The sequence below is a fragment of the Corvus cornix genome, chromosome 2 (assembly GCF_000738735.6).
Source record: "Corvus cornix cornix isolate S_Up_H32 chromosome 2, ASM73873v5, whole genome shotgun sequence".
Classification (NCBI taxonomy): Eukaryota; Metazoa; Chordata; class Aves; order Passeriformes; family Corvidae; genus Corvus; species Corvus cornix.
In genome coordinates this window covers 103196954-103223038 of record NC_046333.1, presented here as the reverse complement: position 1 = coordinate 103223038, position 26085 = coordinate 103196954, and the positions used below count along the sequence as shown (strand labels likewise).

The 26085-nt window shown below is 39.4% G+C and overlaps 1 protein-coding gene across 6 annotated transcripts in view; it reads left to right on the top strand.

The window, feature by feature from the left end:
• ARHGAP28 (Rho GTPase activating protein 28) overlaps positions 1-26085 on the top strand; it is a 77210-nt gene that overhangs the window by 6760 nt on the left and 44365 nt on the right. For 2 of the 6 annotated variants that reach the window (XM_019284027.3, XM_019284025.3), the window contains exon 1: positions 18757-18991. The exons of the other annotated variants lie outside the window; for them this stretch is intronic. The gene's annotated coding sequence lies outside the window, so the exon portion shown is untranslated. Of the gene's footprint in view, positions 1-18756; positions 18992-26085 lie in introns of those variants that run through there. 6 annotated transcript variants of the gene reach the window in all.

The following is a 26085-nucleotide window of genomic DNA, read 5'->3' as shown; positions in this document are numbered from 1 at the left end:
CATATCTTAACTTTCCAGACACTGTCAGAGTCTCTGAGGAGAGTGGAATAAACACTGGAGCAGGGAGCCTTTTATCAGCTTGTTCATTTAAAGACAGTTATGTGTCTTACTTAGGATGCTGTATGTAATACTCAGCTACTGTAAGTCTGTGTGATTTTCAGATGCATAAAATCATCCAGTTTAGGATGTACATATGCTGTTTAGGCAGAAGGCAGCTGAACAAAGGAGAGACAGAAATTTCTGCTACTCAGTATTGCTGTTAATGAATTTCCACCTGAGGACTATACAAGCCTTTTTTTAAAAGCTCTTGGTTGCAGAAGGTCCTCTGAGCAGATGATGAGCAAAATAATGACCATAAGGCTTTTTGTGGAGGGTAGAAGAGCCCTGCCAGAGAGAGACAGAGGAGAACAAGTGTATACCAGAGAGAGACAGAGGAGAACAGGTATCAGATGTGGAAGTCCAGCTGTGTTGACATCATTTACCAGATGAAAGACAAGTAAAGCAAGAGACGAGCCAGGGAACTGTGTTTTAAACACCTGTGCATGAAACCTCAGGATGTCAGACATCAGGTCACTCTCACAGTTTACTAGCAGAGATGGAAGAAGCTCTAGAGCTGTAAGTCTTCATATTTTACTAGAGCTAATAAAAAAATCCCTAGCTTCCAAATGTTCAGACTTGAGAAGGGCATAATAAATGTATAAAGGCCTGAATTTGACTCATGGAATTGTAGGTTCCTTGCTAACTACACTCCTGCAGAGTCTGCAGATGGCCAGACTCTGAGTTAGTCAATGCAAAGTACAGGTATGGCAGTGGAGAGCCTCCTCACCCTCAGTTTCTCTTTCTCTTGCTAATGAAAACTCAGAACAGAATAACACCCAACCTTGTTATTTGGCCCAGTGATGATCATACCTAGTGGGCAAGAGGGAATTTAGAAGTGATTTCGTGCATAGTGCATTTTTAAGGTTAACCTTAGTATAAGAACAAGAACTGGATAGTTATAGCATGAATTAGTCTTTTTTTAATTCTAATTTTAAAAAAAGGTCAATTATAAATCATGCAGGGAAACATCAAGTGGGCTATGAGCGTTGTTTATACATGTGGACTGAGTTAATGGACACTTAGGTGTAGTAATGGAGGTTTTTTCAAGTCATCAGAACTCACATCTTTTTGTCAATAACTTTGCTTACAGGGCATGATCTGATTATGCTATCTCCTGTCTCAGGTCAGGCTGACTTCTTCAACAGCATTCTTGAAGAATAGGACATCAGTATGAAGTCTTAGATAATTAAAACATAACGGTGACTAGGCCTATCTTCTTTTTGCAATACTTCCCTCCTTTACTCAAAAATATTTTGAAAACTTGAGTTCTAAATATTTGTATGGATGTATCAGAGATTATTATAAAATCTTTGGTGTAAATACAGGTGAAACATGGAGCAGGGAAGCCTAGGGCCTTAGGGCATTCTCTGAAGTTGTTTTCCAGGCTTGGCTGTCCTTGGCCATTTCTGGGCCAGATGGTGCCCATATCATGCATGTGCAAGGAAGTGAAAGGAAACAGTGAGTTTTTCCTGATGAACAGAGACAAGGGAAGCCTTTGTACTCAAGCTGCAGCAGGATTTCACATTGCAAGTGCTCACTTTTGGAGAGAGGGTAGGAAGAAGGAAGCCAGGACAGCCTTCCAAGCAAAGGAAAGAACTCTTTTAAATACATGGGAACCTTTTGTCACCTGCTGAAACAATAGTGTCTGCCTCATGTAAGGTCCTTCTTACATCTGCCACCCAGAGGTTGCATTTCACTGTAAGCTCCAGTGATCTGCTTCAATCCTTTGATGCTGTCTTGCTTGCTTGCTTTCTTCCCTCCTTTCTTTCAATTAGAAAAAGCAATTAACCCATGAGAATCTAGCATTACTGGTAATGTGAATTTTCTGGAAGTATTCATTTATTCTAATTTACCTGTGTGTGTAAAATATATGCAAGACCATAGATGGAGCATGAATCTTAAAGTTACCCACATGTCATTGACGATTCAGAGTACGTGGCTAACAGAATTACATGTTCCAAAAGTCAAATATTAACTGGAATTTTCTTCAAGCATATTTGTTTAAGCCATCTGTTACCTCTGACAAAGAGTAGCAATTAAAAATAAACAAACAAGAGAACCTACTACATCAATTTTTGAAAAGCCTTTTTCATCATACGGGACCTCCATATTCTGTGTTTACAAAGCACACCACATATTTTTGGGAGAGACATTGATTCTGCAACTATTTTGTGTGGTCAAAATGCATTTCACCCTTAATGGGCTCCATCTCTTATGCCTTTTTTTAACTACTGAACTTGTTGTATAAGATTTAGCTAGCCCTGCCCTGAAGTTAACTGTGCCACACTCAACAATGCAGTAAGATCACGCAAACCAAACCAGCTTGCTTCAGTCTACATGAACACAAGTAAATCTGCAGTTAATTGCCTTACATGTCATGCAACAATGAGTCACTAGTTTTAAGTAATCGTCCATTTGCACATGGAGTTTATTGTCATAGGATGTCCTTGGAGGCTCATTTTCTCTTTCCAGATTCAAACATGGGGTATGATATTCATGTGGATAACAAGGATGCCTATAATTAACACTATTAGTGCTAACAAGAATTCTAAAAGATACAGTTAAGTTGTAATTTTCAGAGGTTATCTTCTCCTACTTACATGAAACTTACTGAAGTAAGAGAGATGTGTATTGCTTTTTTATTTCACAGTCTTGGTTTTTTTTGCTCTCAGACACAGGACACTGGATTTTGTGCACTACCGTATTTAAGGCCCAGCTGTGATATCTGTATTCTACTGAACATCTGCATTACAGGCAAAAAAGAACCAAATAAAGCAATGAAAAAAAAATGTAAAACCAAAGAGGTTCAATCTGACATCATATGGTTTAACAGCAAGGTAATAAATCCATGGCTTTAGTGGATATCAAGATTACCACATAATGATTGCACACACAGGAATTCAGAACATACTTTTATGGGGTGGCTGCAAGCAAATCTGACCTCCCTCTGCCTGTGTCCAGGAGCTGTATGGCCACGTTAGCACAGAGCTTTGCCCAAGCCAAAAAACAGCCATGGTGACACGCTACCTCAGCTGCAGCGCTTCTGGCCCTGGGGAGCCTGTGTCCAGCCCACTGACACGACTGTAGGAAACTTGAGGGCTGGAATTCAAAGTGTTTAAACTAATGCTTCAGGACTGATAAGGTTAAAAAAAAAAAGGGTATGTGTTTTTCTGAACAGGCCACTCTGCTGATTAATAGGTTAGGCTGGGTATTTTCAGGTTTAGGTACATAAACAAGTATAAAGTTACACCGCATTTTTCTCAAATACGTTGCGTCCTAGAGGGGAAGCTTTACTCAGCTTACTTGAACCATAGCAGAATATCTTGTTCTTTTGCGCAAATCAGGTTCCTACCAGGGAAAAGAGCATGAAAAAGGAGTGCTGCTTGTGATATTCTTAGAAAATCTTATTGACAACAGTATGAAAGTATTCATCATCTGAATCCCTGTAGACTCCAGCAGAACAATCAAGGGTACAGCAGGGTTCCAGAGCTAGTTCTGATGAATAAATTTAAAGAAGATTATACATTTTTGTTAAGTTAGATTTTTTCCCTTTAACTTAGGTAATCCATCTGAAGAGTAGAGTTCTGATTTTCTGGAACAATAGACCTTAAAAAGTCTTTTCTTTCTTAAACAAGACGAAGGCCAGTCAGCACCTGAATATCTATTAGAATCTCCTTTCTAATTAAATTTCATCAGCTGGATCAGAAATATGATGATGTTCAGAAATTTCATTGATCCACATTCAAACACTGTAAATAAGGTTTATAACCTTTATTCTTCAGCTGTCAGTTCAGCCTTTGGTTTCTGAATCATTTCGTGGCATTGATCCAGTCCTTCCGTTACACCAAAAAAGACACTGACCACTGAAAAAGTGGGTGGAAAAACATCATTCAGCAGTCAGCTGGGTATATCTGCTGAAAGTATGTCTGTAATTTTGTGAAGGAGATGGTGTTACTAAGAACAGATTGGTTTCTGAGACTGCCTTGAACCCAGCCAGCTGTAGTTAAACCCTCAAAGGCTGACAAAGTGCATTCCTAATTATATCAGTGGAGTGGATGGCTAGATTAAGTTACCTCCTTTGAGACTATTGGTGACAAGTTTCCATCACTGGGATAGATTTTATATTTCGTACAAACTAAGGGGACCTCAGGCTGTGCAACAATAGGAATGACTCAAATGCTGACATGATACACATCTGTGGGCCACAAATAGCCATATCCCATGAATTCCCTGGACATAGCAATAACATTTGATAGACAACCTTTGAAGACTTTGAATAAATTCAAACTTAGTATGGGGTTCATCTTTGAAATGAAGTACAGCAGTTTGCACCGAGTACCATAAAAAACCAGGAAAATCATAAACAGTGGGAAGAGTTTTTCTGGTATCTTTAGAGAAAATACATATTTATGGCTTTGGCCATCTTCACAGGGTCTTAAAACATTCACTGACGTCAGTATACTTAAGCAACTGGTATAGCTGAAGATAATAAGCTCAGTATTTATTTTTCTGTACTTTTCTATGCTCTATATTTAGTTAAAAACGTAATACCACTTTTCTGTAATTTTTAACTACCTATAAAATGAGTAATGCCCTATGATGTGATTATAGCAGACCAAACTTATCATTTCCTGAAGATCACTTGAAAGCAATGAGTAGATCTCAGGGACAAGCAATGAACAACACATCCTTACATACAGTGAGAGGAGTGACATATTCTTATAGAAGGGGAGGAAATCTCTTAATCTTCAATTTCAATTTTATATTTGATTAAAGGGGTTTGCTCACTTTGCAAGACTGCTGTTGTGCATTTTATGTTTGGGAGACATAAGGAAAATTCCTGTTTGCTTGAGCTGACATTTCTGCCACTGTTGTCCTTTCTCACACCTAAACCATGATATCTAAAGCCAGAGAGACAACGCAGTGCTCTGTACATGACACCTGGAAAATCCTGTTTAGAGTGAGGTGCTATGATGGGCTGATCAGATAAGTCACTCTGGAGAAGAGTTTGTTTTTACTGTTGAACCGTGAAGGCTATAGAGAGCTGAATCTTTGGATTACAAATGTAATTGACATCTCACCGCTCTGAAAGTCAGATCTAGAACTCCTCCTGGTGACAGTAGGCATTGGGCTTGCCTCTGAAGATGTCCTGTGTCAGCATTCTGTGACTAACTCTGCATCTTCAATACATGTTGCAGTTCTTTTTGTCATTTATCCTATTCATTCCATTCTCTTGTTTAGAAACTCCTAAATTCCACACAGGGATGAATCAGTTATTGAATTTCTCTGAAATTACATTTCTATTGAATCCACTTTGGACTTTGATGAAAAACAGTAAACTTAGCCAAAAGCTACTGAGCAACACAGGAAAGATAATTGAGTGTGGCAATTCTGTAATGGTCACTCATGATGGAAAAACTTAGCAAGTTCAATGGGATATTTTTCCTTTTAGATTCATCACAGTCACTTTTTTGGATGGCTCTCAGAGAAATATACTTACAAATGGAAATATCACAAGTTAGCACTGGACCCCAAAATCCAAACAAAACAATGAAGCAACACAGACTTTCCTTCCTATTCTGATTGCATCACTGGAACCACTGCCTAATAAGGGGATTTTGTTTGAAAAAACTTCCTTCTTTGTTTTTTTACAGTGCTGTGTGTCTGCATTCCTGTTCATTTGTATGCTTGATTAGCTGAAATCAAATACAATGATGCAGATCTCCAAGCAGCTATAAAAACTCAAAGTGACCGATACTAACAGAAAAAAAATATTCTACTTTGCAATCTTCATGACAATTGCTGTGCAGAAAGCAAAAGGGCTGATGCAAAATCATCTATATGTTTTTCCTTCATCTTATTTTGTCTTTTTGTAAGAGAAGTTTGCTTTTTAGTGGACTTCAAATAGTCTTGTGAACAGGTAACAAAGGATGCACTGTTTGTGTCTCTGCCTCATACACAGCTGTCCTCTGGCCTGCAGCTTGAAAGAAACACCTAGATTTTAAGAAATTCTGTAAGTATTGGTTGTGGGATTTTTTTCTTCTACCTATGATAGTCTGTGTGCTTTTGGTATTACTTTTGACTTTTGCTGAGTTAGTCTTCTGTGGTTTTGGAATGAGTCCTGTAGATTTTAAGAACAGGGAAGGTATTTTGGTTTTTGTAGGTGATGATGTATCTTCTAGAAATGAATTCAATTGATACTGATTATAGACATCAATTGAAATAAATAGAAATATCTATCTATATAATTTTTAAGTGTGTAAGATCAGAAGATTGGTGGAGATTTATGTCGTCTTATATGTATATTCAGAAAGTATATCTTATGTAAAGATAAAATTAAAAAAATACATTGCGCATCCGAACCTTAACCAAGAAAATTTCCAATAATTAAAAGAATCTAAAGGAACTTAGGAAAAAACCTCAAAATTTAATGGTAAAGTGGCAATTAGTTAACAAAATAAGAAGTACATAAGTAAAAAAGAAAACATCCTAAGATCTACTTTAACAACTATCATGCAAATGCCTCTTGCTATGTAGTTGAGGGATTTTTTCACTTTTGCCTTGTTGTCAACAAAAACCTGGCTAGTCATTCTTTGAAAATGGGTAATATTTGACAGCATTAGAAGAGGTCTTGTGGCATAGATACACTTTTCCATTACTAAGTAGTAAAGTGAAGGATAGACTAAAACCATGATGAAAGTAGATGAAAGCTCATGAGAATTCTTTAGCTGAAGCTTATTCTTGAATTTAGTGTTTTGTTTTGATGTGGTGGTTTACTTAAATTACTGATTTAATCATGCACTTTTTGAAATCAAAGTTGTTGAAAAGTTCTGTGATCGGATTATGTGGAAAAGAAAGCTTGTGACTAGAATATTGAATAGGGATTGTTGAAATTGTTACTCAGAAGTCTGAAGAAGTAGCTGAAACACACGTAACTGGGCATTTTCACAAAGAAAGCATACAAAAATACACATTTTGTAGCAGGTGTGATGGCAGAAGTTTTTTGCAAGGTCAGGTCTGTACATTTCTTTGATGCAACCCTTGAAATGCCCCAAGGTCAAATGATTTACTATTCTGTATTTGAGTTTTGACTGCTATCCTATATAATATGTAAATAGGAAAGTCCTGCTTCCCTGGAAATTATGATAAGTGAGTAGCTTCTTGGTTAGCTGTGACCTCATGCTACTATCCAGTGTTTGCCTAACAAAAATGAAATTAGTTTATTTTTCATGAAAAAAGCAATCAGATAATATCTTGAGTGGAAAGCCTTGACTTAGACACATGTACTGTCTGTGCCATAGAAAATTTTATGATTTACTGTATTTTCTGATTTACTATATTTCTAAGTACTTTGAACATTTTTTGTTGTATGGGCTGGTTCAATCTTGTTGACAAGATAACTAATGAGAGCAACTCTGTGGCTCCTCTCAGTTGCTGTGGCTTTCTAATATTCATTGGACACAAACTTTATCACAAATTTATTCTGAGTAGCACTTGCCCCGTGTTTCCTGCAAGGTTTGCTGGGCTTGATTGACACATTATTAGTCATATTCTGTTTCATTTAGAAATGTTCTATACAAAACTGTTGGGTTGTACTTTTTTCACAACTGGACAGTTAACTGTATTGTCCAGTTGCTCCTGACGGACAAACTCAGGTGATTTCTAAGCTTGACTGTGGGATGTGCCGGGGGGTGCTCTGGGGTTCTCCTGACTATTTTCCCAGCTAGTATCATTGCCTCAAAGTGTTACAGTGAGGCCAGAAAACTTTACCTGACAACGTTCAGAACTGCAGCTCTATGGCAAATCTATGGACAGCAAGTGTAGGAGAACCAAAGAAAAACCTGCCCATACACTCATGTACCTCCTGGAGCTATAACATCTATGTGGGCATTTCCTGGAGGGCACTCTAGCAGACTCGTCAGTTAACAAAAGCAAAATGCCTTGGTTTTAGTTTGTTCCTTGTTTGATCAAAAGTTCTCGTCATATTCCCACCATGTCCATACTGTCTGGTAGTCAACTATCCCCAAACTACTTGCATTCTTTCCTAGTCTATTAGGGCTCAAAATCACAACCAAGTTGTGATGACAAATAAGCTGCCACTTACACTGTGAGCTTTTATAACCACTTGGGGACTTGCTCTTAGTGCATGGCTAATAAAAAGTAACTTAACTAGGCTTTTACTTCTTTCATGACAGAATTACTCTGAATTATGCCACATTTGCCATGGACTAAACTTTCACATGACAGTTAATATAGCTCGGTTGCTAATTAGGAACTTCTCCAGCAGTAGCAATAACATTATTTGTCTTAACTCTTATAATTATATTCATCTGAAACTCCTTTCCCTGGACCAAAAGAACTCCATAACTACACCTAAGAAAATATTTTTCTTGGGTGATATATAGATATAAAATAAAGAGGCATTACTGCTTTCTCCAGTCCCCACCACTAGCTTTTGAGATAGGAAAATCTGTTTCTCAAAAGTTCTAGGCTGTGGTAGTCAACTGTCAGCTCCTTACATAACGACACAGCAGCAGGAATCCTCACTAAAATTATTATCCAGTGAAGTTTAATTTATATTGGCCAATTCACTGGCATTATCATTCATCAGGTCAGGATCCACAGCACAAATAACTTTGAGAATGAAAGCTCTGAGAACACGTGTTAAATTCATCTAAAATTTCTCTCCAAGGCCAGGAGAAGATTAATGCAGGCATGAAAGCAAAGGTCTGGCGCCTCCATCAGCTCCTTTTCCAGTTGCCTGGATGCTAAAATGATCACAGAAATTTCCTCTTAAGTCTCACTGCACAACCCACACACACGCACAGCTCCAACAAAGCGATGACTTGCAGCCTGTGCAAAAATACTCCTAACCTGCCTGGCAGCCAGCTGGCTTGCCCTAATCCAAGCTCTGAGCCTCAGACTTGAGCCCAGGGTGCTCTGTCTTGAGAGTCAGCAGTGCCAGCAGTGCAGAGAAAGAAGCACGTGTCCCACCTCGGCTGGAGACCGTGTCCTCCCTGCAGCAAAGTGGCTCCAGCTAGGACAGCTTCCAGTTGGGCAGTGCTCAATTTCAAAAGCATCCATGTAAAAAACTGGCATCTGCACAAATCACAAGTCTGAGGAAGTTCTGGACATAGTTGTAACTGTGCTGGAAAGAAAAAATGTGGAAAGCCGTGAGCTTGTTTGAAAAAAACAAAGCAGCAACTAGAACTTGATTTTTTTCCTTCTGCCTCCTGGCAGGTGACCTCAGTGGATGCATGAGTGCTGAGCACTGCATGGCAGCATTCTCACTTCAGTTTGAACCCGGTTTACAAACAGGCAGAAAGCTGCCTTCCATTTTTCCAGCTCAGCCATCCTACCTGCCCCCATCCCCAAAAAACCTCAAGGCATTAAAATAACCTCTGATGCAGGCACTGATTCTCTCAAGTGCAATAGCACACTCAACACATGTTTGGAGAGCTCATTAGAGGACAGAGTCAGCATTTTCCTTCCTTCAGCAGCTCCAGACTCCTGATGGTCCTTTTCCAAGTACTGATGATTTAAGTTGAAGTTAAAAACAAGCAGCCACTTTCCCAACTCTTGCTTTAACTCCATACTTGAGAAAAGGTGATAAGGGGCAATTTCAGTACCTTCCTTCCTCTGCAAGTACACATGAATTTTTTTATAGAAAAGGCAAAGCAAAAATGGAGAGAAAAGGAGAGAGAGATTAAAATGCAAACAAAATAACTTATTAATATGGCAAAGCTGACATAATGCCATCTGGTTTATGTCTGGTCCCTATTTGGAGCTTGATCCTGCCGGGTACTTAGTGCTCAGGCTGCTCCCTACAGCACTCTCCAGAGCACACTTAATGTTTAAGTGCTTTACTGGATCGTGGCCAGTGTGCTGAGCACCTCAAAGGAATCAGACCTTGCTTAATTTTTCTGGTTTGTCGGAAAAACTCTTTCCAGCTCTGAGTCCTGGCACTTCTAAGTGAGATTTTTCCTTTTCCACTCCACTCCAACACCCATACTTTTTCTTCTGAATAGTCAGTTCCAAGCAGGATTAGACCACTGGTTGCCCACAGTGGAAACTCCAGAATAGACCACTGGCTTCTGAGGAAACTCCAGGGGACAATATTTTTGCTTGAGCTGAGGTGCTGCCTAGAGTTATTCAAAACTCCTTTTGCTCAGCCAGTGAAAAACTTCAGCTATAGAGCAAAAAGGAGAGTGTGTAATAAATTCTCGGGCATAGTCAGCATATACTCCAAAGGGGCAATAAGCTGTTAAATCAAATCAAAGAAATCCCTAGTAAACCAGAATTCGTGGTGTGTCTGACAGCACGCACTACATTAAACATCTCAAGTCGATAACTCCAACCCTGGCTGTCAACATGATGTGCAACCTCCGTGCACACAGCTTCCATTTCTTTCCAATAATAGTGAATCTTTGTGAAGAGCTGCTGTAAATTACAATTACTAAGCAAATTTTCAAATCTTGTAGCCAGATTTGTAACTAGTCTGAAGACCGTGGTGAGAAAGGAATGATGAAACAAGCAGAGATGCTTTTTGCTGTCGTGGCAAATCTGCTCAAGGTTTTAGTTTCAGGGTCAGGCTGTGTAATTCCTCTATCAGCTGATCCTTAATGCTTTAAAAATCCTTGAGGTGTACACACTCACTGTGGTGTGGTCTCTCCTGTGCTCTGCACACATTTGTGCATCCATGCATGCGTGGGGGTGTGTGTGTGTATTTGAGGGGGGGTGTTTGTCACGTGCAGTGCATCAGCTGTGTTGCTGAAGTGCAGACACCGAGCATTTTTAGCCATGTGGAAAAACACACTCTCCAGGAACACCATGTCTGCTCCTCTGCCCCCTGCTCCACTCTCCACTTCCACTTCTACTACAAATTTTTACCAGCATTGCAAATGTCCGTCTGTCTTCAAATAGCTGATATAATCTCTAAACAGCCAGCCAGAAAGAGAGACAAAAATAAAGGAAATACTTACCTCTTTTCCTCAGATATAAGATTAGCCTAGGGCCTGAAAAAGACAAAAGTGTAGTCCTGGATCACTGATTGGATTAAATCTACATATGTCTATACCCTCTGAGGCTAGAAATCATTCTTCACTGGACCAGAGCACTATGCCTCATAGGGCCCAAGAAGGCAGCTTTAAAATTGCCATGTAATTGAGTATGGGAACATCTCTGACTTTTTGTTGTTACTGCTGTGCTTTTCTTATACCCCTAACTTTCTGAGTGTATCTAGTGAGAAAGAAGCAATTCTATCACTGAAATGTAGCTATCTTAGGGATATAAAATGACATTTTCTGCCTGAAGTGCGATCAGGACATGGCTAGGGAGCACAGCACTCTGCATGGGCACAGGTGGGCTGCAGGCTCCTGATGGTGAATAGTAATTTTCAGGGTAGCTAGTACAAAGGACAGCAAGCAGGAGGTTTTTGCCTCTGACTCACACCGCCAATTAATAATAATAATTATTGTTATTATTATAATAATAATATTAATACACAGCAACATTTTCACAGCACATGGAAACAGATACAGTAAGCACGGGTGACATAAGCAGCAGACTGAAATTTCATGAGCACTGTAAACAGAGCTGGGTGTATGCTGGAATTTGTCCAGAATACTAGACACAGCACTGCAGCCCTATCAAGAAATGGATTCTCATGGGAATTCCTGGCAGGTCTTCTGCACCCCCAACCAGATGTTGGTGGGGCAGGGAGTAAGGGGCATCTTTATCAGTTAGTGCTTGTATGTATCCTGTGTGGGTGACATTGCCAGATTTCACTGCCTCCCCTTTATAACACATGCTTCTCCCCATCAGCCATAACCCACACTAAGTTACCAGCTCGTGTCCTGTAAGACATAAGTGGCCCTCTCAGCTCTTAGGAGGTCTTGTGAAACACTTGTCCATTGGACCATCTGAACACCAACTGCCTGCAATTACATCAGCTGGCAAAGGAGAGTGTTACTGCAGTGTTGGCAATGTCGCCACAAAAGCCTTTTTGAAACACCATCTTTTATAAAATATCTTGAATTTTCTGCCTCTTCGATCCAGAATTTTCTGTTAGTTTGAATCAACAATTATCTTCTGCCTTGCCAGTGCAAAAAAGATCTGCCAATGACCAATGAAACCATTGGTGCTGGGATCAGTAGCAGCTGTTACATGAACAACAGGGAGCTGAACAGCTTTGCTGCAACAGTGTTGCAAGAGGAAATAACTGTCAGATAATCATCTTGTAGGACTCCATGAAACCTGTGACATTGTCACATGGCTGGTGTCCTCCTCAAGCCTCCCAGCTGGGTTTGTGCAACTGTGAGAGGGACTGGGAAAGAAAAGCTGTCCTGAAGTGCTATCTATCTATCCGTCTATCCATCTATCTATCTATCCATCTATCTATCTATCTATCTCTGTTCATGGAAACCATGGGTCCAGGTATATTTTGTTTGGACAGTGCTGTTGAAGCCAGAGATTTCTCGATGTTGAGGAAAGCCTTGATCTTGAAAGCATGCAGGAACCCCATTCAGACTTGGGAAGGCATTTGCGTTTGACGGGGAGCATGCCCATTTCCCAGTGCCTTTGCCAGCCTGAGTCTCCAGTACCTTCAGCCATTCAGACCTGCACAATTAAAGGGAAAACACCACTTTCAGCAGTACTAGCCATGGTCTTTGTTTCTGACATGAGTTTGGCTGCACTGGGTGTGCCAAGTGCTGATCATGGTGGGCTCTGGGTCTCTGGGTTGAAGTCAGGAAAAGAGATCGGTGGCCTCAACTGCAGTTAATGCCCTATGGCAGTGGTAATAGTATTTTATCTACTTTTTTTTTTTAATCTCATACTAATATTTTCAAATATCTTATAATTTTATTTTTATGTTGAAATGTCTGTGATGGAATGGGTAACGTAGATTCTTTCTTTTAAACTTGGTAATAGAAGTTTGTTTTGCCCTATCCTCTATTTCACTGCATTGTACAAGAGAGGCATGTCAAATTCTGCCTCACTGGCAAGCCCAGTTCTGCTTTCATGTCAAATAATTAGAAAAATCTTAGACTAACCTAATATTTATGGTATACATTGTAATTAGATATGTCTTTGACTTATGTATGTTTCTGTTTAAAGAAACTTATGTATATTTCTGTTTCTGTTTGGAGATGGGCAATTTGTAATGTATTGAGCATATTCAGAGTCATAATTGTATACAGAAAGCAAAAACTTCTTTTTTACTTTGTCTATTTATGTCCAACAGAATTTTCAGATGTGATACCTGTTTAGTTAGGGATTTTTTAAAGTCCTTTTACTGGAACACATTTCATGATTTACAATCCTGCTCAAGTAATACTGCTGATTAAATTAACATTGCCTAATAAGTGAAACTAGTAAGGTATTTTCTCCAAATTAAATCCGTGCCTTTAAGGAGAAGCAAAGTGATCATTAGAAACTCGGCAGAAACCCACCCCAGTTCTTAAAATAAAAGTTATTGGCCAAATAGGAATCTGGCAGTTACTTCTGAAGTTACGTTCGTGAAGAACATCTGTTAATATAAAAATATCTTGATACATTACAGTGGTTTAGCTGTAGTTAGCGCAGAAGTACTTGGTTAACATCTAAGGGAGGAAGGAGAATAAATGTCTTACATTTGGCAATCAGTAAGCCAGGGCTTTTACCCATTGTTTGGCTTTGTTTGGGTTTAAACAATGTTCCTCTGTTTTTGCTCAAGCTGCAGTAATCCTTCAGCTCTTGATGTCATGCATCCTGGGTTTTCTATACTCTTTATAACAATCTTTGAACCCTCAGCCCACATCATATGTTATGAATATTCTTGTTTTGGAGCAGAGAGGCAGGCAATCATTTTAGACTGCAGGAACCCTACCCCTAGCATTTCCCTGTGCGTCAAAGACATGGAGCAACATCAAGTAGATGAAGTAAAAGAAAAACTAGTTTGAAAGATGGTTTGGGATGAGAAAAACCAAAAGGGGGGAAGATCAGAAAAAAAAAGATTGCTTTTAAGGACCAGAATTTCACTTCTTTTGAGGAGTAATCCAAACTATACATAGAAAAGCCTCTTCAAGGCACAGTGGGTTCATGGTCTAAGCATGGTTGGATTCATGGTTGAGGGTTGGAACATGGCTCAGGGTTGATCTAGATAATCTTCAAGGTCTCTTCCAACACAAGCTATTCTGTGATTCTGAGGTTCTATGAGTCTGTTGTCTGGCTGTTGGCAGGAATTGGTTCTGGAGAATATAGAAAGTGGTAACATTACAGACAATCAGCTGAGGTCCTTCTTTCCAGGTGAAAACGGCTTCAGCAATGTCATCAATACTATGGCTTACAACAATGAATCAGCAACATCAGCAATACTAACAAGTAATTATTTTCTTCTTCTTCTTTCTTCTTTCTTCTTTCTTCTTTCTTCTTTCTTCTTTCTTCTTTTTCTTCTTGCCATGTGACTTAGAGTGTTTGTTATTCATGTCCTACTCAGTCAGTAACTCTTCTTCCAGACTGTCAGCTTTTCATTTTTGGCCTTCTTGGTTAAGCTTTTAAAGAAATTATGCCTCTAAGGGACACTAAGTGGCTTCCTTAGGGAACTGTTCTGTAAATCTTTGGAATTAGGATAAATAACAGCCTGTCTATGATATTGTTTAGTACAAGAAGCAACACAGGCTTTTCTTGGAAGACCTAATTGGAGAATATTGTTAGAAGTCACCTTTGACAATTTGACTGAAAACTAAGGGGGGAAATAGTGTTTGTCCAAAGATCAAAGACCCACCTGAGAAAAACTGTGTTTGTGAATTCAGCACAAAACCCAGCTCCCCCCTCACACAGCTCCAGACACTGTTTCCAGTGTGTACATACAACCCTGGCTTACGGCTATCGCAGTAGGCCCTGCAAAACAAGCTCAGTCCCTTCCTGCTAATTTACTAGTGGAGAAGGGTTTTTTTCTGCCAGGCAAGTTCATTTGTCCAGGTGACCTTCACAGTGTGCGCCGAGTGCTCCTGCAGATAAAGAAAGCCACCTCAGTGCGTTTGTGAAACCCAGCTCGGTGGCCCATGGGCCTCCTGGGAGGAGGGACATGGGTGTTGCCAAACTAAACCCTTCCTACTCGCACTCCAAGATTTCTCTGTTCCACAGTTTTCGTAGATAGGCACTGGACGTTTTGCAATCCTTTTATATAGCTCTGTAAACCCTCTCCTCTTGCCTGACTGGTTTTATGCCTAAATGGTCTTGAGGTTAAGTATTCTTTTTTGAAAAATCCCTATTCTGTAAATTAATGGTCTCCTAGGCAGAGGTAAGACCACAATTAATCAATCATGAATGTAGGTAGGACATTTCACAGATCCTCTGCCAAAGCCCAGACAGAAGAAGCAGATCTTCAGAGATCTCCTAAGAGAAGGTTTAATCTTCTGTCACATCTGAGGAGCTGATGTCAGGTCTGGACTGCTTGGCCATGAAATACTATTTTCTTTCTATCGACATAGTTGCTTTCAAATACATCACTTATTAAACTTTAGTATATTGCCATTTTTATACTACAAGAAACAAGCCAGATTTGGAGCATGTGTGCATAATGTATCCCAGTATTAATGTAAAATCCAGCTTGGAGAAAAGCCTCTATATTTTACTCACTACAGCTGGAATAGATCAATATATAGACACTGTGGAAAGAGCAGTCATGTTTCAGAAGAAAACACCACACGGTTATAATCATGTCTGTTGAATTTCTGTGGAATAATTAATCCAATGATAATTATTCCAGTTCCTTCCTTGTAGTTTTATTTTCATGCCTGGCATATGACATCAGTTAGACAAGTCCTTAAAGCTATTCCCCGGCAGCCATGACCTGTTAAAACAGGAGACTGTATTCAGAAGTGGAACCAAAATAAAAGGAACATTTCTTTTTCAAGGGAAAAGAAAGTTTGGGCTGATCAGAATAACCTACAAGAGCATGTTTTGAGCCAAGGAAAAAAATTGGCAAAAATCAGAAAAAGCTGAAACATTTCATTTCGACATCTTCTAAATGAACTGCTTTTTTCCTAATTTATGTGGATTTAACTTTCAACAGAAAAGTAAAACAAACCTCTGAGATCAAACTGTTTATTTTCCTTCCGAAGTTATACAGGAAAAGAAAATAGCTTTGTTTCAGATTAACTTTAAATGAAGAGTTTGTTCAATTACTTGTTTGGCCAAAGCCCTGAAAAAAATCAGTTATTTGCATAGCTAATTTTTTATGACTGACTGGCCTTACATTTAAATTTAGAAAAAGAATAGCGTGAAACCATGTGTGAGTATTTATCGGAGGTATGGCATTCAGTATATCTGCTGAAATATTCCATCATTATGTCCCATATATGGAATTGGTTCAGAATTACTTTGTACAAACCATAAGACAGAATTCTCAAATATGAATAAAGATGTGGGGCAGGCAGATCTTTAGGGGGACACCTGTGTATATGGGTTCACCACTCCTTATTTTTCATAGGAGAGATGTGATTAGGGCTCACCACTGTGCTGGTCCTGAAAGAGTGAGGCCAAAAAATGATGTTTAGACAGATTTACACAGTTTTATGGCAAGCCTTTAAACCTAAATGCTTGTTTTAAAATTAGCTACAGAAAATACTGTATATTTGGAGGTAAAATATGTTAATTGCAAGGACACTGTAGCTGGAGGGTCGCACTTCCCTTAATTTTAAATGTACTAATGTCCAGTGAGCAGTTATCCACTTGCAGCATTTAATAGCTCTCTGGTGAGCCCCTCACTGTTCTCCCCCTTTATGGGACTGCAAGACAGACCTCTCAGCCATGGGTGAGCTGAATTGCTCTTGGGAGGTGACTTTCTGCTGGCTGTGGCAAGCAGCATTCTAACTCACACATCCTGGTTCAACACATAACATTAAATGAGAGGATGCAGCACTTCTTGAAACATGGGGAGTGTTTTAATTGCTGACAGCAGCCGGAGGGAAGATGCACTCATTGTGAATTGCTGCATGTGAGACGACCTCCGTTTCCTCGTCTCCCTTCACAAAAAATTTTTCTTTACCCCACAGGCAGTGAGCCACAAGGAACATGGCTTGAAAATTTCATATTTACAAAATGCAACCATAGGTCACCTTACTTTCTAGGAAAACCTAAGTCACTGTTACTGATTACTGTACAAATTTCATCAGAGACCAACCTCGGGAGAAGGCAATCCAAAAACCATATTTATATGACACAAGGAGAGTAATAGTGGGGACAGTACATCACTTCACTAAAAAGAGGGAGATGACATCCTTGAAGGAAGCAGAGAGGGCAGTCTCATGACTATTCAGCCTAGAGGTTGCCTTTGAATGCCTGTAGAAAGTAACACTGTAGAGGTGTTAAGCTGGGATGATATGGACTAGCATCGTTTCGTAATTCCAGGCAAAGCAGCAGGAGCTTCCAAGCAGTTTTTGGTCACCACCACTATCAGCTGGATTTGTAGCATGAGCACCCCCACAGTCCACTACCAAATTCCTGAGCCACGTTTGCTCTTCCTTGCGGTTTGTCCTTTAAAGCATGACCTCATAGTCCCTAAAAAGACCTACGGACAATGGAAAATTACTAGAAGTTTTCAAAATTTTCAAGGATTTGTGCAATCATAAAAGTTTCCCAGTAGAAAGAAAGGTAACATTTAGTCCAGCTTAAAACACATAGCAAATTTAACTTCAAGATGAACTGTAAAACCAAGCCACTTCTGGTTTTGCTCTTTTCTGACCCTTAGGAAATCTCTGTCTGATTCAGGAAGTCCTTTCCCTTCTCTCTCCTTTGTTTCAGTCTTTTTTTTTTTTGCTTTCTCTGATTAAGTAACAGGGTTTCTTTTTCCTTTATTCTGCTGTAGGGTTTTAGCCATGTCTTTGGAGGAAGTGTAGGATATTAAAAAGCTTATAACCAGCAAGTTAGCTTTTCCTCCTGTATTTCAGGCTGGAGGAATGATGACAGGAATGCTGTAAATTTGACAGACCCGTTTAAGCATTTCAATGCATAAACAAAGGCTTGGTGGAGGGAGTAAAGTTTGACCAACTCAAGAGTTATTTCTTAGGGCTCCTTTGACAGGATTAACTGCCTGTGGCAGGGAATATTTTGCACAGCGTGTTTCCTCATCCCCCAGCTGCAGCTCAAAACTATCACTGCATCTCAAGACTTCACTGATCTTGTGGCCATAACCCAATTCTGGGCCACTATTCATATAAATCTGGTGAATGCTTTTTTCAGTATTCATCTAGACCCCCCACTGAGCATCCCACTGTAAGGAAAGCAAGAAAGGCTTCCCCATAAATATCTGATTTCTTAACAGCTGTACTCCGGCTCCCTTCTCCTTCCTCTCTAGCTTTGCACACTGTGCTTCTCCTCTGGGTGGAGCAGAAAGAGTGCCTCATCAGTTTGCATCTGGCCATGTATGAGTTTCTGCGTTATGCTAATGGCAGTGTCTCATATCCCTTCAGAAGGACACATAGGCCAGCTCTGTCTTTTTCTGAGCCACCCCACAGGGACTCTCCTGAGCTACAGAGCGGCTTAGTGCTGATTACTTTTTTATTTCTCCTCTTAGGAAACGGATAAAAGGTTTAAGTTCTGACACAAACAGGAAAACATACTAAGAGGATTTATCCTGAAGGCATCTGCTCTTTAAATAGTGATGGAGCAGTGTCAGTCTGTTTCCCAGAAGGGCCAGAAGCTCCACCACTCTTTGTTCTCGCAGCCCTTGTGTGACTAGAGGCAGAATATCCTGTCACAGGCTGTCAGATAGCTCCCAGAATATGCAACTCGGTGATTATAGGCTGAGGAGGGACTCACTGCCACTAGGAGCATGAAGAAGTTGGGTTTAGGAAAGACTCTGCTCTGCTCCTTTAAGGATAACACCAAGGCTCTATTCTGCTCTGAGGTAAGACTTTGTAGAATTTACTAAATCGGTAGTTTCTCAGCCTTTCAGACCACGTTCTCTCCCTCTTGTTTTCTTAAACAAGGAGTGACAGGAGGGGGAGCGATCTGTCAGAGTTATCACTAGTGGAATTTTCCAGCTTTACCAGGCAGGAAAGGGGGGACAAAAAAAAAAAGATCCACTGTAGAAAAACAACTGGACACAATGCAAGTGTAAGCAACTTCAGGAGGGGCATATGCATGGTTTGATTAACTCAAGCTGTATTAAAATGTGCCTCAAGAATCTATTAACATAAACACTTTCAAGGTTTTATTAATAAGGTGTGCATCTGGAAAGTTACATTCTGTTATAATATTTTATTTTTCTCCGTTTAAAAATGTGTTCCACTGGAATAATATTCCAGAGGGAGAAGAATCTTCATTTCAAATTGAATTGTTCACAAATTTTCCTATTTTTGCTCTCATTTGATTTGAGGTCAGAAATTTGCCTTTTTCAACTTTTGCCTTCTGATGTCATATAGATGTTTATATCAATTACGTGGATTTCAGCTCAGTGTCATGGCCAGACTCTAACTTGCTCAATAAGAGCTTTATACAAACCTAGCTATAACAAAAAAGAAACTTCTGACTTGTTCCATGGGAGGAAAGCCAGGTCTGACAATGTAAGTGATGCATTTATAGAGATTACACAGCTAAATGAGCTAAAGGGCTTCTACATTCACAAATATGTTACCCCAATCTTCATTTTTCAAATTGTGCTCAGATCTGGCTTGGTCCTGTACACTTGGCAGGCAAGGATTTGCAGATAGTGCAGTCTCTTTCTAATGGCTACTTTCAGTTTGCTTGTCACTGATAACCAGGTAAAAATCCAGTGTGGCAGGAGACCGGTGGGGAAGAGCAGCTAAAACTGTTTACCTCGTGATGAAAACTGGAGAAATTCAAGGGAGCTGGAAACTAGGACTTGTCCACATAGTTTAAAGGAAACTGGAAGCTTATTTATGTAGTCTAAATGAAAACAATAGACCATCAACCCAACACTCACAAACAGGCTCTTTCATCTGTTGCACAAGGATTCCAGGGGATTTCTCTCCCACTGGCTGGCTGGCATGAGACTTACAGCTCAGCACCTCCAGAGTAAACATCAGGAGTGCTTGAGGAGTTTCTTTTAGCTGTTCTTGCTCTGTGACGGTTTGCACATACTGACATGGCCAGCGCAACCTTTCTGGTTCCAAAGTCCCCCTGCAGCAAAATATCATGAGCCGAGGTCATGACCATCAGCAGAAATAATACTCCTTGCCTTGGGGAAAGCTTTTCAAGGATTTCTTACCCTGTTATTCCCTCTGTAGGGGCAGCATGAGGCCTATACTGGGGATCAAAGGGAAGTCTGAAATGGCATCAGATGCTGCAGAACAGCATAAAATGATGATCATGGTCAAAATGATAAGTACATAATTGATTTTAATTGATTTTGATTACGATGAAAGAGCAACTATTTTCTTCTTCCCTTGTCAAATACAAAGTCTCGCTGAAAGGAAATCCAGGCAGCTAATATCTCTGGAGATTCGACTTTTGCTCCCTAGATTGTTGGTTGATTTGTTTGGAAAAGAAAATCAAATCAGTGGGATTATTGAGAAATTTCTGCTGGAGGATTATACTCCTAGCACCGATAGAGTTTCTTCAGTAAATACAGTGTCACTACAAGTCTCAGTGGTGTTCTGTCAGGATGGGAGATAGAGTTTACTAGCATAAATGATTGTCCAAGCTAATTTTTCTGATTTTGTGACTCATTTTTCATATGAATGGAAGAAATCTGAAGGATCTCCCATCACTGGGTTTTCTCCTGTTTGTTCCCAGTGAAGGTGATCGTGTATATGCCATGAAAAGGCAGCTCACTCTTAGATGGTAGGGCTTTTTAAGACAGGGCTTTCCAGGAAATTTGCAAAGTGATTCCTAATTCAGAAAGTCTCTGTGAGGCACAGAAATGTAGATGTTTCTAGATAGCTACAAATTCTCCACTGTTGAGATTTTAAGATGGTGATCAAATTCTGATGAAAATTAACCTAGCAACTCAAAGCAATATTGTATTTTCTTCAACTCTTTTAATTAATTCTTACTAGAAAGTCTCCTCAAATGCATTATTTTGGAAAACCTTAGGTGGTGAGCAGTGTGTAAGTTATCATAATGATATAACAGTCTCTTAATTTGACAGAACTTTCTCCCACCCAAATGATTCCAACTTCTTTGAAGAAACTCTGTTCCATTTCTTATCTTGAATTATGCTTTCATTTAGCAACTGATTAATGTTGATCCCCTGCTTCACGTTGTATAAAACATTCCATTTCATGTGTTATCTAGACTTTCTCACAATGGCTTTTAGGAGATTACTAAATGTTCCCTCCCTTTGCTGCCATCTTTGTTGTGTATGCATACATTTATTTATATGTGAGTACGAATCCGTATAAATGTATAGTAATCTTCCCCTTAGGATACTGTGAATGTATGTCATAAAGGAAAAAGGGATTAACAGTAGAATACAAAACAAACAGGCTGACTTTATGGCAGTCTTGCAGAAACTCCTGCCAAGCAAAAGAATAAATAACCACTGTGTTAATCAAAGCCAAATTTAAAAGATAAGGAATTCAGGTAGTCAAAGTCCCAGAAAACTGGGCAAGATTAATGCCCACAGAAAAAGAACTCCAGGGACTAAGAGTGTAATGATATATAATAAAGTTGAAGGCAAATTTTCAAAAGTTCTTCTGTGACTTAAATGCCTAAGTCAAAACTGACTTTGACAGCAGGAGCATTTACTCTCCCTGTAAGTCCATAGGGTTTGTGCTGTGGAATCCTTCAGTCTTTCCTGAAAATAGGAGTTAGGTGACTGCCTGCCTTACTCCCTTTTTGGAAGCATAATCTGTAGTCACCTGAAAGTCCAAAAAATATGCTGGTCCAAGCAGTGGCTGAATATTAACCTGGGCTACCAACTCAAAACAAAGAACTAGAGGTGCGAGCATGATTATTCCCTGTTTTACTATAAAGCCATATATCATCTGGTTTGGATTAAACTCACAAAGATGTGTTAGCCTGTTCAAGATCCTGTGGAAGCATTTTGAATCAATTGTAACTGACGTAAATATAGCCCTTGATTGGAAATCATCCAGAGAGAGAGAGAGCTGCAGCAGTTCAGCCACGATGCATTATATCAAAAGCATGGATAAGTAATTTGGTGTCCTCATGGGAAGAATAGCATTACAGTTTCACAACATTCATAAAGTGCCTGCACAGTGAAAGATCTAACACAATCATTAAAAGAAGGATGAATGCCTGATGAATCTTCACCTCCTATCGTGGATCATGGCTCTTATCTAGGCAGGTGCGGGAAGAGGAGCATGAACCCACAATGACAGAGGGCACAAAAACAGCTTAGTTGTACTCTTCTGACATGAGCATGTGAGCTTCCAGACATGATTTACTATGTTTGCATAGCAATATTAATTACTTTTTAGTGGTTATCTAGCCAAGAATATGTACAGGCTTGCAAAGCTCAGAAAGAAACTTCAGCCAAGCTCTGTAAGACTTACAGAAGCAGTCGTTTCACTCATGGTGTACCATAGCTTTAAATCACGAACTAGCGCTTGTATTTTTAACCCTCTTCTGTAACAAAACATCTGTGTTATTTTGGAGATCTCATTTCACCTACCTCCATAATTTTTATTTGATGCCTTTGGAGTTGTGATATGATGAATTAGCTCTTGCCTATATAATTAATTAGGTGCTACAGGGAGTGGTTGGGGTGTTTTGATAATTAGCAAATTCTGCTGTTATCTACTGCATGATAATTTGGTATCTGGGTTCAGACTCCGGGCTGTGACAGGCTGGAAAGTACTCAACACAGCTTAAAGAGGCAATTCTCCAAAGTCTTCTTTCCATTGTCCCAGCACAACCTGGTGCAAACCCCAAAGAGCTTACAACAAGCCAGTACAAAACAGTAAATGTCAAAATAACCAAGAGTGGTCTCTTCTTGTAATACATGATGTCTACAAAAGGTGCTGAGGAAATTTCTAGTGCACTTCTGGGCCATCTAAGGTTTCTATTTCCCAGGAGAACGTGACCAGGCATTTTGTGCCTATGTTAAGATGCTTCAAGCTAAGATAATACCATCCCTCTAATGTCTTCTGAGTCTTGAAGTCTTCCTCCCAACAAGAGCTCTTTTTCCTCAGAGAATTCCAGGAGCTACATCTTATTCCCCCAGCATCAATATTTAAAAAGTTAACAAAGTCAAGCTCTATGCACAGGAGTCATTTGGCTGACTTTAACAGGGCTGCTTGTCGGATTCAGAATTACTCACATCACTGAGGTACTAAAGAGAGAGGCACTGTATTTTGTAAATATTAATGGCCTTTGTAGCTCTAAGAGCTTCAGGAGCTGCAGTATATTTGAAAACCTAACTTTGAAATAGCTGGCATGCTACAGCTTTCCTCAGAGTCCTCATGGATGAAATATTTGAGACAAACCTCAAAAATCATATAAGCAGGAGAACAAAATGGTTGTTGAAGGAAACCAGAAAGCTGCTGTGCATTATGTACTAGTTTTCCCATTTAGAAGGTGATTTTTCTTGTTCTGGTATTTGCCTTTTTTATGGGTATTGTGAAGAAGTGTGTCTTAGTCTAACATTTCCAGCTCTCACTGGAGTCCTCGTGGTTTGGAAGCATCACTAATTCATTTGACTGCTTACGTAGAAAGGTCATGTTTTTCACACGCACATAGTACAAACATTTGGACACAATTAGAAAACTACCACTTAAGATCTAGGGTGTGGCCTTGAAAATTGTCATGAAGATGTTCTTTCCATCTCTTTACCAAAAGCCTAGAAATTACTTTAAGATCACAGAAAACCTTTTATACCCCACTGATTGGAACTGTATAGCCAAAGTATAAGAAAATGCTCTGTTTTTTTACTCTTGACTTCTTCATTCCTCCTTCATTCATTGAAAACCTGAGAAAATAACAAACCAAATTTGATTTTGTGGTCCATTGTTTCCTCTTAAACTGGGAATTTCTGCTCTTTAGAGGTCTGTGATGACCTGTTTGGTGTTCCCTGTCTGTTGTGTTTGTCTCCACCAAATTTTAGCCTCTGGTCTTCATTTTCAGCTCTTTTCTGTCATTTCTTATGATGACATTTGCCATCATCTCACCATGACTTTTCGTAGTACTGCTAATGCTACTAGACTCATCTGGCAACTCAGAAGGTTCTTGCCAGCACAGTTTTATATCTACATTTTAAATGAAAACTCTCTAGACCAATCTCCAATAGGAGTCTTCTACCAGCTTTTGATTTAAATTCAGCTTTATGTTTACATAGTTATGTTTGTATAATGACTGATGTCCTGAATAGGAAAGGTTATCAATAATATACTGCAATTTAATTTTAATTTTAAAGTGAGTGAAACAGCCTAAAATTTTCACCAAAAGAAGATGAGTGAGTTAGCAAGAAATACATTTTTCATTGTTCCCCACAAAAATGTAGGTCGAAAGCCTATTCTGATACAGTTTTCTTCTTAAAGCTTGAAGGTGAAATGTGCACCACATCGGCAAAACTTCTATTGGTTCAGCAGAGTCAAGAGGATTTACTTCTGTTAATATTGCCTGGCTGTTTGGGATTTTTTAGTCATTACTTTTTGTAGAATGTAAAATGTCCTCATTGCTTTGACTGTACTTTTTACAAATATTTGGAACTGAGTGGAAAGAGGGGCTGGTGTGTGACTTCTGCTGATAAGGAAATACAGCAGTCAAATGCTGTTGGAGGATCATGTGGGAATACATCCACCAGCTGCAATGCCCATCCCATGCCTTGTGTGTTTGGTCCCCCCGTGCTGCATTGGTGTCACCCCCTCCCTGCACAAAGAGCCCTTCTCAACTTCTCTGCTTGCTACACCTCCACACAAATCTCTCACCCAGCTCAGAGGCACTTGATTTCTGGAAAATGGAAAAGGAAGGGAAAGAAGCAGGGCTCAGGGACATCTGCAGACAGAGGGATGGAAAGGGAGACAGAATTAGAGATGAGGCCTCAAATTGCCTGAAGTCATCAACAATAAAGTCCCAGACTGTTCAGGACATTGACAAGAGTTTCCATGTTGGTGTACTTTCTATCAGTTTCCAGCTGATGTATAACCATTTTTCTTCAGGTAAAAATAGAAACCCAGTGCTTTGAGATATTCTCCATTTCTTTATTCATTGCCCATTCTTTATCTACACTGCTTTCTAAGCAGTCTCACTAACAAAAGAACATACTATTCAGCAAGTGTGGGACACTTTCCAAAGTAACTCATACAATCTTTACCAATGTACTTGAGTGGCAAAAAATAGAATTAAGTTCACATCTTGATTTTTATTTGGCTACAGAATTTTCCAGCAAATTTTTTGTTCCTTCTGACTGATTCAATGTAGCACAAAGTACAAAACAGCACAGAAAAATACAAGCTGAGAGTCTGGAATTGCCAGACAGCCAACCCAGAACTGCCAAGAAAAATTTAAATGGTGTACATTTGCTCATGAAGTTTTGTGATTTGTAATAACTTCACCCTTAGCAGTACCACAAAGAATGATGTTCTGAATTTAAACATAAGGGATAAATTAAGCCAGTGGGGTTGTAACAGTTTATTGCAGTCTGAGAATCTGATCCAGGATTTTCATGACAATGTGAAGTTGTTCATCACTCTTGTCAAAAGACTGAAGAGTATCTTCAGTGAATATGCAATTTTTTCAATAAAATAACTTTAAAGGTCGTGTTTTGCTTAGCTTTAAAAGTTCAGTGTGTTGTTTTACATTACTTCAGTCCAGTACTGTGAATACTATTAAGCACAATGTTCAAAACATTTTGTCATGAATACCATTCATGACGAAAATGTAAATGAATACATTCGAGTTTACTTATTCATATTTTGTAGCTCAGCCATAGCCTTCAATATACATTAAAAACATCTAAAGGAAAAACCAATAAGTCAAGTAATGCTTGTTTGCTTAGGTCCTGAAGCCTTTGAAAAAAGTGTAACGGGTGGAGTGGTGACATTTACTTAAAAGCATTCATTAATTGTAGGAAGG